Source organism: Lampris incognitus, chromosome 1 (assembly GCF_029633865.1).
Source record: "Lampris incognitus isolate fLamInc1 chromosome 1, fLamInc1.hap2, whole genome shotgun sequence".
NCBI lineage: Eukaryota > Metazoa > Chordata > Actinopteri > Lampriformes > Lampridae > Lampris > Lampris incognitus.
Genome location: NC_079211.1, coordinates 41,795,643 through 41,807,016, shown reverse-complemented (window position 1 = coordinate 41,807,016; position 11,374 = coordinate 41,795,643).

Here is an 11,374-nt window from a genome sequence, read left to right as displayed (position 1 = left end):
TCACTGTCCGTTTGCATGAGGGTTAAAAGTGTCTTTATGCATGCTCAATAATCCAGATAAGGAAACCGCAGAAAGTTGAATCAGTTCTTCTGGGCACAATGTTTATTTATAGAAACATTTCATCACTCATCTAAGTGACCTCTTCAGTCTCAGCTGACTGCAGGTATCCCCACCCTTCTAAATAATACAGTGGCATAACAACCGAAACCAAAGATTGGTTTCATATGCAAATTGTCGTGAGCATTAACTAGAGTTACAATGGCCATGTGTACTACTGGGTTAAAGTGGTCTTTCTGTATGTGAAGAAGTTGCACTGCCCTGTGATCTTCAGTAACCAGAGAAATAGGGGCAGTGGTAATATGGGGAATATCTAAGTGAGTGTTGTTGAAACCATTGGCCTTGCGGTTTAGAGCAGGACTGAAGTGGTGCCTTGAAAATTATAAAGAGGCACTACCCCATATATGGGTTGGATCATCAAGTTACATTTTTGAAAATATATCATTAAAAATGTTAACACTTGACATTAATGCATGTATTAAGTGTTAGTTAATAGGTAATAAGGCCATTATAAGTGCTTATAAAATGGTTATTAACATTATTATGTGTTAATAATCTACTACTACTTTTCCCATTACAGGTCACCACAGCCATCCATTTCCATTTCTTCCTATCCTCTGCATCTTCCTCTGTCACACCAGCCACCTGCATGTCCTTCCTCACCACATCCATAAACCTCCTCTTTGGCCTTCCTCTTTTCCTCTTCCCTGGCATATTCCATATTCAGCATCCTTCTCCCAATATACTCAGCATCTCTCCTCCGCACGTCCAAACAATCCCAATCTTGCCTCAATCTTGCTTTGTCTCCAAACCCTCCAACCTGAGCTGTCCCTCTTAATAAACTCATTCCTCATCCTGTCCTTTGTCACACCCAATGAAAATCTTAGCATGTTCAACTCTGCCACCTCCAGCTCCACCTCCTGTCTTTTCATCAGTGCCACTGTCTCCAAACCATATAACATAGCTGATCTCACAACCATCTTGTAAACCTTCCCTTTAACTCTTGCTGGTACCCTTATGTCGCAAATCACTCCTGACACTCTTTTCCACCCACTCCACCCTGCCTGCACTCCCTTCTTCACCTCTCTTTCACACTCCCCGTTACTTTGGACAGTTGACCCCAAGTATTTAAACTCATACACCTTCATCACCTCTACCCCTTGCATCCCCACCATTCCACTGTCCTCCCTCTCATTCACGCATAGGTATTCCGTCTTTCTCCTACTGACTTTCATTCCTCTTCTCTGTAGTGCATACCTCCACCTCTCCAGGCTCTCCTCAACCTGCACCCTACTCTTGCTACAGATCACAATGTTATACGCAAACGTCATAGTCCACGGAGACTCCTGCCCAATCCGTCAACCTGTCCATCACCATTGCAAACAAGAAGGGGTTCAGAGCCGATCCTCCACCTTGAACCCATCTGTCATTCCAGCCGCACACCTCACCATTGTCACACTTCCCTCATACATATCCTGCACCACTCCTACATACTTCTCTGCAACTCCTAACTTCCTCATACCACACCTCCTCTCTCGGCACCCTGTCATATGCTTTTGCTAAATCCACAAAAATACAGTGTAACTTCTTCTGGCCTTCTCTAAACTTCTAAATCAACATTCTCAAACCAATCATTGCATCTGTAGTGCTCTTTCGTGGCATGAAACCATACTGCTGCTCAGTAATTGTCACCTCTCCTCTTAACATAGCTTCTATTACTCTTTCCCATAATACTATTCCCCATGCTGTGGCTGGTCAACTTTGTACCTCTGTAGTTGCTACAGTTCTGCACATCGTCCTTGTTCTTGAAGATCGGTACCAGTATGCTTTTTCTCCACTCCTCAGGCATCCTCTCACTTTCCAAGATTGTGTTAAACAATCTAGTTAAAAAATCCACTGCCATGTCTCCTAAACACCTCCATGCCTCCACAGGTATCTCATCAGGACCAGCTACCTTTCCACTCTTCATCTTCTTCATAGCTGCCCTCACTTCCTCTTTGCTAATCCACCGCAGTTCTTGATTCACCATCCCCACATCATCCAACCCTTTCTCTCTCTCATTTTCTTCATTTATCAGCCCCTCAAAGTACTCCTTCCACCTTCTCAGCACACTGTCCTTACTTGTCAGCACATTTTTATCTCTATCCTTGATTGCCCTAACCTGCTGCACATCCTTCCCAGCTTGGTCCCTCTGTCTAGCCAAATCTGTTCTCCTTCCTTATTGTCTAACCTCTCATACAACTCACCATACGCCTTTTCTTTTGCCTTTGCCACCTCGCTCTTCGCTTTACGCTGCATCTCCTTGTACTCCTGGCTACTTTCTTCATCTCTCTGACTATCCCACTTCTTCTACCTTCCTAGCTGTGTCCCTCACAATTCCTGCAGTGTGCTTGCCCAGGCATCCGGCAACTCTTCACTACCACCCAGTGCCTGTCTTAACTCCTCCCTGAATTCCACACAACAGTCTTCCTTCTTCGGTTCCACCATTTGATCTTTGGCTCTGCCTTCACTCAGTTCCTCTTTTTGGTTTCCAAAGTCATCCTACAGACCACCATCCGATGCTGCCTAGCTACATTCTCCCCTGTCATCACCTTGCAGTCTACAATTCCTTTCAGATTGCACCTTCTACATAATATATAGTCCTCTTGTGTGCACTTTCCTCCACTCTTGAACATCACCCTGGGTTCTTCCCTCTTCTTGAAATATGTATTCACCACAGCCATTTCCGTCCTTTTTGCAAAATCCACCACCATCTCTCCTTCCACATTTCTCTCCTTGACACCATACCTACCCATCACCTCCTCATCATCTCTGTTCCCTTCACCAACATGCCCATCGAAGTCCGCTGCAATCACCACTCTCTCCTCCTTGGGTACACCACCACATCATCCAACTCACTCCAGAATTCCGCTTTCTCTTCCATGTCACATCCAACTTGAGGGGCATATGCACAGATAACATTCATCAATACACCTTTAATTTCCAGCTTCATACTCATCACTGTGTCTGACACTCTCTTTACCTCCAGCACACTCTTGACAATTACCCCTGCCCTATTTCTCCTCCCATTTGCACCATGGTAAAAGAGTTTGAACCCACCGACGATGCTCCTGGCCTTACTCCCCTTCCACCTGGTCTCTTGTACACACAGTATACATACCTGTCTTCTTTCCATCATGTCAGCCAGCTCTCTCCCTTTGCCAGTCATAGTGCCAACATTCAATGTTCCGACTCTCACCTCCACACTCCTACCCTTCCTCCTCTCTCGCTGCTTCTGGACATGCCTTCCCCCTCTCCTTCTCCTTCGCCCAACAGTAGCATAGTTTCCACTAGCACCCTGCTGGCCAACAGTACCGGTGGCGGTCATTGGTAACCCAGGCCTCGACCGATCTGGTTTGGAAATCTTAGCTATGATCCTCATATTTGATTTGGCAAAGATTTTATGCCAGACGCCCTTCCTGACGCAACCCTCCCCATTTATCCGGTCTTGGGACCGGCACTAAGAATGCACTCTCTTGTGCATCCTCAGTGGCTGGGTTCATGTCCCACGAGTTTATACCATTTATACATCAATAAATACATCTATTATGTGTTAATAATAGCATGATAAAACACGTATTTGGCCACTAAGTGGCGATTGCAAAATATGCAAAACCTACTTTTTCACACATCTTAGGTTGTAAATCTAAGCTGGTTAAAACGTTGCATGTAGCATCTAAGGACCCTCATGATGACAAGTTATTATAATAATTTTGAAAGTCCATAACATGCAAAAGTTATACCTTATAAGGGTCTAATTACCTATTAACTAATGTTTATAGTCTTATTAAGACATAATAATGTTAATAATCATTTCATAAGGACTTATACGGGCCTTATTACTTATTAACTAATGCTTATAGTCTTATTAAGACAATGTTAATAGGCATTTTATAAGGACTTATAAGAGCCTTATTACCTATTAAGTAATGCTTGTAGTCTTAAGACATAATGTTAATAAGCATTCTATAAGGACTTATAAAAGCGTTATTACATGTTAACTAATGCTTATTATAGTCCTATTAACACATAATGTTAATAAGCATCTTATAAGGACTTATAATGGCCTTAATTGCTACATGCACTTAATATAAAGTGTTACCTTAAAAGAATTATTTTTTCATTGGATACAGATAGTCTGACTGACTGTCCTGTTGCTGAGTGAATAGGTAAAACTGATACCTCCTTTAAACCACTGACAAAGGAGTGCATAGTATTCTATAATAATCACAACATCATAGGAAACCATAGCCTTAAAGTACCAACATAAAGGGGGATTTGTAGAATAAGTTATGAGTCATTACAGCTGCAGGTGAGCAAGAATCTGTAATGTAAAACAACGTACCAGTTAGTGTCTGTGTCAGTGTGTTTCTGCGTGCCGACATATTTACTCGAGTTTGTGTGCAATTACCTGTTTACACGCAACTTGGCACTGGAGGTTTTAATCAGCAACTTTTGGGCGCAATTAGAAGCAATCAGCTCTGCCAGAGCCAATGAGACGCGAATCTCCTCTAAAACGAGACGACGGGATTCATTCCAAGGTGATGGAGGGAATTATAAAACGGAACTGGTGGGTGTGTGAGCGGGGGGGGGGTGTAGAAAGACTAGCAGAGAGATTAGAAAAGAGCATGAGAGAGCACGACAGCGAGCACATCCGCAGAGAGAGCGAATTAGAGAAAGAGAAGGCCACAGGAATATATATCTGCCCCTCTGTAAACTAGGGCTCATCTCTCTGCGCCTTCGTGGCAGCCTCGACCAGAGGGAGTCAATGGCGGCCACCTAATAAATGCCCGTGTCTCTCATTAAGGCCGCTGTTTAGGATAAGGAAGGGAAACAGCGCCGCCCAGTGGCCGTTAAGTGAGAACTACGGGTATGTTCACTCCCAAAGAGCTGTTGAGGGATGCATTATTGTACATATCTCCGAGACGCTGCACACTCGATGTGACAGACTGCGGCTATGCAACAGACATGAACCCACCAGGGTGAATTGACAGCTGTTCTTGTTTAAGCCTCGAATCAGGTGACAGCCACACACACACTACTCGACTGCACGCGCACATCTCGGTGATGTGGCAAAGTTACACGTGTGTCAAAAGATTATTTCATCGATATCTATTCTTCGTGCAAGGAAATGGGGTTTTTATCGGTCATAAATTTGACAGAGGCGGCGCTGACGAAAGTGTGAGGCGTGAAGTTTATGGTATGGATCTGCTGAGCTGACATGGGCCTTATCCGGGGAGGTCTGACGCAGAATTCAAACGAGAGATACATCGCACGCGTACACAAGTCCACTGCTCAGTGTGCGCGTGCAGCACAAACATTCCCCACTTCTTCGTGTAATGCGCTGCCGCCTCAGCAATGCACCTCGTGATGCATCAAGGCTGACTATTTTAAAGAACTTCAGATGGCCAAGTGTTGTGATGTGTAACTGGGTGTGTAGCAGAGCGTTTCCAAAAAGCTGGTGTGTGTGTGTGTGTGTGTGTGTGTGTGTGTGTGTGTGTGTGTGTGTGTGTGTGTGTGTGTGTGTGTGTGTGTGTGTGTGTGTGTGTGTGAGCGATCGGGTGCCTTTTCCTGGGAAACGGAGGCAAAGAAAGTATGCTGGCGTCTCAGAGCACCCTTATCTTTTTTCTGCAATCATGTTCAAGTATTATTATTCCATTATTGTTGTTGTTGTTGTTTTCTCGAAACAACATAATGCACAGGGAGACAACAACAATGGCTGGGGTTAGTAAAAGATTGGAAAAACATCGGAGAATAAAAGACACTGACACATTCACACATACTACAGTGCAAGGACTTAGTTCAGCTTTGCTTGCCTGCATGTGTGTGTGTCTCTGTCCTTGTCTCTTTTTCTCTTTACACTCTCTCTCGCTCTCTCACACCACACACACACACACACACACACACACACACACACACACACACACACACACACACACACAGGTGCTATATCTGGCCTAATCTGCTGCCGGCAGCCCCTGATAACAGTGGTGTCCACAGCATGCAGCGTGCTCTCAGAAAGGTGTTTACAGCCATATACAAGGAGATTACACTGGCTTATTGAGAGTGAACACACACACAGACACACACACATTATACACGGAGTCGCCTCATTGTCGCTGCTCGGTACACACACTTGACCATGTGTATGGAAGTGCACACACACATTTTCACACATGTTCACGTAAGTAAACGTCTCTTTTGTGAACCCGGATATACATGTATACTGTTAGACGTATAGGCACATGGTAACAGACACATGAACGCAAGTTTGAACAAACTGCACACACAGCAACATGTACACACCCACATGCACACATTAACAAGTGCATAGAGACCCTTTCACACACATTGGTTTGCATGAGCATACAGTCTGTCCCCCCTATGACGAGACACATACTGATACCATCCAAAACGAAAAAAGAACAAAAAATAGCAACTAACACACACAAGTCCACACGCTTAAAAAGATGCCACTTTTACATATACGCCATAAAGAGATGCACCATGCACGCGCACACACACACACACACACACATGCAGATTAGAGAGTGCTGTGTTGGCTGATGAGAGGGGCTGGCAGTGGTGAGATAATGGACCATTAGCTGAACAATAACAGGCCAGTGTTAGTGTGTCAACAGACAGTATCCTACTGGGGGCACAAGCTTGCTCTCAAAGCGCACAATGCTGGTACATTTACACTCGTCACACATGGCTAGCCATGCACACACGTAATCTCACATGTTCATGCACTCGCACAGAAATACATTTTTTTGCAGCAAATAGACACGTAAACGGACTCGCACGTACACACACGTGCATTAAAACAGGTTTAACAATGACAAATGGATAAACACCAGAATGGTGTTAATGATCTTTATTCGGTGCCACTTTGATCATTTGAGACAATGAGGGTAAAAAAAGACATTCATTACGTGTGTCTTTCGTAAAGTCATTATTTCCTACCCCTCAGGACTTGAGTTATTTCAGACGTTGAGGAGAGAGAGATGAGCTGTGCCACTATTGTTCAGAAAAATACTGCCAAAAGAGGATGAGGATGCATCGGTCTTAATGCAGTATGTCGGCCTTAATGAGGCACAAAGGTACCAAGCCGCCCAGATACACTCCTTCCTTCCCCCCCATATGTACTATGTGTGTACTATCTTCCAGCATGCTAATTAGTATGTGAGTAAAAGTACAATAGCTGCTTGGACATACTACTTTGTCACAGAGCCACGCCATAGCCTTTCAGCTCTTTGCAGGTTAATGACAACAGTTGTGTATAAATAAACCAGTGTGGTGAACCACATCTTCTTTTTTTTAACAGAAATAACCACTTATTTCAACTGCTTTCTGCTTAATAAAATAAAATGAAATAAAAATAAAGAATAAAATAATAATAGGTAACAATAAAATAAATAATGATAATAAATAATAACATAATAATACAATAAAATGCCTAAACTAGAATAATGAAAGATATTTACTTACATTTCAACAGTTCTACCGTTCTGCCAATTGACCTTTTGCAAAGTCCCGCCCCTCTTAGTTACTGTTGCTATGCCCGTCAAGCATTTCAGAACTATCCGGGAAGTAGCCGGAAAACACCAAAACATGAAGGAAGAAATCAGCGCATTGTGTGGGTAAAAGTAACAGTAATAATACGTTAGCTGTATTAGCTATCAATAATAGCTAGTAGCAAGCTTAGCTTGGAGCAGACAGGTATTTTTGTTAATGTTGGATGGATTAAGCCGGCCATGGGGTCTGCTATACTGCCAAATCTATTACAGACATTGCGCTTCTTGCGTTCTGGGTTTTGGGAAGGGAAAGAAAATGACACCCCCTCCAAACTTTTCAGATATCTAGTATCCGATCTGCAGATCCCATAGGCACACCGTTTCAGCATTTTGTTGTGTGTTTGAAAGCTTGACAGACCGTTGCTAATGTAGGATTGGACAAGCACCGTTCTGGGGCGGTACTTTGCGAAAGGTCATTTGGGTTTGAATTGCCTTCCGCCATTGTTGCTCATTGTTGTGAAGTATCACAGTGCATTATGGGATACTTATGCCACCGTGCTGTCCAGTGTTTGCATACTCCAATATTTCTCAGGATGTAGTATGACATCCAGGTGTTGTTGTTTTTTTGTGCATACAATTTGATGCATACCATGGTTTCAGACATACTAAAAGTACTCAGTACTATGTTGGCATACAACATAGTATACTAGTATGCAGTTTTGTGCCTGGTCTAGGTATCACCCCTGCAGAGGTGGATTTGGGAACATGGAGGAACATATCATCAGCAGGTGTGGGTTGGGCTGGTGTTGAATGAACCAATCAAATCTCTTCTTTCCATCCCCTTGGAAGGAGTGTGCTCTGTGCTGTGAGCACACTGCTAATGTGGTGATGAAGGCAGGAGAGACCGTCCAGACTCCAGAGCTTTGCACACACAGAGGTTTCTCCCAAGAGGAAACTGACGTCTTTGTGCAGGAAATACAGAATCCCCTTGACAATATGCACCGGGTTTTATTTAAGAAAAATGTCAGTCAGAAACAGCAGGGTACAATCTCCAAATCTAATCAAACAAGAAACAAATACTTAAATTTTGATTTGCTAGTTTGTAGGCCAGTGATGCCTCCAAACAACAGTCTACAAATGGCAGTAGATATCACATCCCTACACAGGCGCGCGGGAAGGTGTAGGGGGGCTGCCAACTAAAACGAAAAGTATTGTGGCGAGCCAGCGTGGAAGAATGAGTCTAGAGGCAGAGATCTCTTTTAAATCGCAACTCCCGTGCCCCATACACCACATGACTCTGGGAGGGCTCTTTTATTCACACCAGCCAGAAGGGACCAGAACTGACAACAACGTAAGGAGTCCCCCCCCCCCGCCCCCCATATCCCAAGTGGCGACATCAGTCCCAGACACAGTCCTACAATCAGTTAGTCAGTGAACGGTCTCCTACTTAGTCTGAGTCGAACCCCCAAAACAACAAAAGTATAACCACAACATGAACACCACATCATTAAAACCCAATTTTAAATCTAACATTAACAGTCCCATCAGCCATTGCGCTCCCCCGGCACAGAACCGCCGACAGTCAAGAGTGACCGCGTCCCCCTGGTCCCTACAGTATGACGTCATTGTTTTGTTTGTAAGGTGCGTGTGTAGCAGATTAGGAATGGAGTCTTTACTCACTTTATTATTTAAAATGTACATTCCACACAGCCCTAGCCCACTGTTTAAAATAAAGGTATGTTTTATTTTTATTTTTGCATTTGTACGTTAGGAAAAATGATGCATACTGTTGGGTCCAAGATATTACAGCCACCTGCCGCAGCCCCCCCCCCCTCCCTCCCCATGCTAATGGCCATACAATTTAATGTAATAGCCTACATTACTTCATTTGTCTGAGACGGTCAGTTGTGTCAAAGCTCAGAGCCATCTATTTTATTGCTCTCAAAAAGGGGGTGGATTTAGGAAAATAAAGAAAACCCTCTTAATATGTTTTAAAACACAAGCCATGGGTTTATATATACAGTGCTGCTTGAAAGTTTGTGAACCCTCCAAACATGGTCACTGTTTTTGTAAAAAACATTAAAATAAGCTTATTACACATACATCCAAATCCCAGTTTGTAAAGCACACCTTCCAAATAATGGACACACATACAAAAAGTGATATATTTTCATTATTTAATTCAACAAAGGTGGTTTATTTCACAAAAACTGAAAATTTAACATGTGCAAAAGTATGTGAACCCTTGTATTAGTAGCTTGTGGCTCCTCCTTTTGCAGCCATTACTTCAACCAAACATCTTCTGTAACCACTAACCAGTCTCTCGCATCTGCTTATGGGGATTTTTGCCCACTCCTCTTTGCAGAACTCAGCCAGTTGACAGAGGTTGGAGGGACATCTGATATGTACCAACTTCTTCAGGTCTCGCCACAACATTTCAATTGGATTATGATCCAGACTTTGACTGGGCCTATCCAGAGTACGAATCCTCTTTCTCTGAAGCCATTCCTTTGTAGTTTTGCTGGAATGCTTTGGGTAATTGTCTTGTTGCATACTCCATTTTCGTCCCAGCTTCAACTCCCTGACTGATGGCAGGAGATTCTGGTCAAGAATTTGTTGATATGCCGGAGAATTCATGGTTCCTTGGATAATATGGAGTCGTCCAGGTCCAGAAGCAGAAAAGCAGCCCCAGACCTTCACATTTCCACCACCATGCTTCACTGTTGGGAGGAGGTTCTTTTCTTCATATGCAGTGTTGGCTTTTCTCCAAACATGTTGGTTTTGATTGTGACCAAATAATTCCATTTTGGACTCGTCTGTCCAGAGAATGGACTTCCAGAAGGTCTCTGGTTTGTCCAAGTGCTCTCTGGCAAAGTTGAAACGGGCAGCTTTGTTCTTTTTTGAGAGCAGAGGCTTCCTTCTAGCAACCCTCCCATGAATGTCATGGCTATTCAATTTTCGTCTGATTGTAGACACATGCACATTTGTCCCAGATGCTACCAGAGAGGTCTGCAACTCTCTAGAGGTGATGTGTGGGTTGGCCTTTACCTGATTTATTATTTTTCTGGTGCTTCTGGGTGATAGTTTTGATGGGCGTCCACTTCTAGGCAGAGTTGCTGTCATGTTGAAGGCCCTCCATTTGTAAATTATTTGTCTTACAGTGGATGGATGGAGCTGGAATCTTTTGGAGATGGTCTTATATCCCTCCCCAGACTGATGGGCTATCACTACCCTCTTCTTCATGTCCTCGGATATCTCCTTTGCTCTCGGCATTGTTGATTTGTATGGGACCACAGTGGTTTGGTTGGTTTCTTCTCTCTTTTAATTAGTGCAGGCCAAACCCTTTCCCAAGGATGTCTCATTTCATTGGTCTGCTTAATTAAGCACCCAAATGTGTTTCACCCGAGTCTGTTACCCGCTTGACTTAACCAATGCAGCTGGGGGTTCACTTACTTTTGCACATACACTAATTCCATGTTTCATGTAGTTTTTGGGCTACTTAAACAAGTCCCACTAAACAAGTACATGCAACTGATAAACATATATCTGACATTTCATACATCAAAACTGGTGATGATAGAATAAGAAAATCATGGTAAAACAACGGAAAAATCTAAACTGCTCAAGGGGTTCACATACTTTCAAGTAGCACTGTATGTACAAGTGGCTGAAATGAGTTTCCTGCATAGGGTGTCTGGGCTCAGCCTTAGAGATAGAGTGAGGAGCTCGGACATGCGGAGGGAGCTCGGAGTAGAGCCGCT